Below are 1789 nucleotides of genomic sequence, written 5' to 3'. Positions count from 1 at the left end.
TATCTTTGTTTTGTCCTCTTTATAGCATTGGAATATGACCTTACGTTTCAGTCTTCCCACTCGTTCCCATTAACCGTAGCTCTGGAAATCAAATCAAATTGTGTTGAATTTGATTTGATGTGTTTACACTTTATCGATGGCGCTGAATCTGCTGTTCCTATAAGATTAATCTTTCTCTAGCTGATTGGTTGTCTATCTACAGACAGACACCAATTCAGAACCACTAATAAGGTAAGTCCCTTGCATGTATACATTTGCCCTTATAGGCCTAGTGCAATCAAAAACGAGATTTTCCTGTGTTTTACAGTGGCAAGAACAAGGATGTGAACCCTTTGGAAATACCTGGATTTCTCCATAAATCTGTCATAACATTTGGTCTGATCTTCATCTAGGTCACGACAATAGACAAACACAGTCAAAACTAATAACACGCAAACAATTATACGTTTTCATGTCTTTATTGAACACACCGTGTAAACATTCACAATGCAAGGTGGAAAAAGTTGATGAACCCTTGAATTTAATAACTGGTTGACCTGGTTGGCAGCAATAACCTCAACCAAACATTTTCTGTAGTTGTGGATCAGACCTGCACAACGGTCAGGAGGAATTTTGGACCATTCCTCTTTACAAAACTGTCTCAGTTCAGCAATATTCTGGGGATGTCTGGTGTGAACTTCTCTCTTGAGGTCATGCCACAGCATCTCAATCGGGTTGAGGTCAGGACTCCAGAAGGTGTATTTTCTTGTGTTGAAGTCATTCTGTTGTTGATTTACTTCTGTGTTTTGGGTCGTTGTCCTGCTGCATCACCCAACTTCTGTTGAGCTTCAATTGGCGGACAGATTGCCTAACATTCTCCTGCAAAATGTCTTGATAAACTTGGGAATTCATTTTTCCGTCAATGATAGCAAGCTGTCCAGGCCCTGAGGCAGCAAATCAGCCTCAAACCATGATGCTCCCTCTACCAAATCAAATCAAATTGATTTATATAGCCCTTCATACATCAGCTGATATCTCAAAGTGCTGTACAGAAACTCAGCCTAAAACCCCAAACAGCAAGCAATGCAGGTGTAGAAGCACATACTTTACAGTTGGGATGAGGTTTATGACGTTGGTGTGCTGTGCCTTTCCTCCTCCACACATAGTTTTGTGTGTTCCTTCCAAATAACTGAACTGCAGTTTCATCTGTCCACAGAATTTTTTGCCAGTAGCGCTGTGGAACATCCAGGTGCACTTTTGCAAACTTCAGACGTGCAGCAATGTTGTTTTTGGACAGCAGTGGCTTCTTCCGTGGTGTCCTCCCGTGAACACCATTCTTGTTTAGTGTTTTACGTATCGTAGACTCGTCAACAGAGATGTTGGCATGTTCCAGAGATTTCTGTAAGTCTTTAGCTGACACTAGGATTCTTCTTAACCTCATTGAGCGTTCTGTGCTGTGCTCTTGCAGTCATCTTTGCAGGACGGGCACTCCTAGGGAGAGTAGCAACAGTGCTGAACTTTTATAGACAATTTATAGACCATTTGTCTTAACGTGGATTGATGAACATCAAGGGTTTTAGAGATGCTTCTGTAACCCTTTCCAGCTTTATGCAAGTCAACAATTCCTAATCTTAGGTCTTCTGAGATCACTTTTGTTCGAGGCATGGTTCGCAATGCTGCTTGTGAATACAAACTCAAATTTTGTGTGTTTTTTTAAAGAGCAAGTCAGCTCTAACCAACATCTCCAATCTTGTCTCATTGATTGGACTCCAGGTTAGCTGACTCCTGACTCCAATTAGCTTTTGGAGAA

Source organism: Oncorhynchus keta, chromosome 29 (assembly GCF_023373465.1).
Source record: "Oncorhynchus keta strain PuntledgeMale-10-30-2019 chromosome 29, Oket_V2, whole genome shotgun sequence".
Classification (NCBI taxonomy): Eukaryota; Metazoa; Chordata; class Actinopteri; order Salmoniformes; family Salmonidae; genus Oncorhynchus; species Oncorhynchus keta.
Note: the sequence above shows the minus strand (reverse complement) of the source record.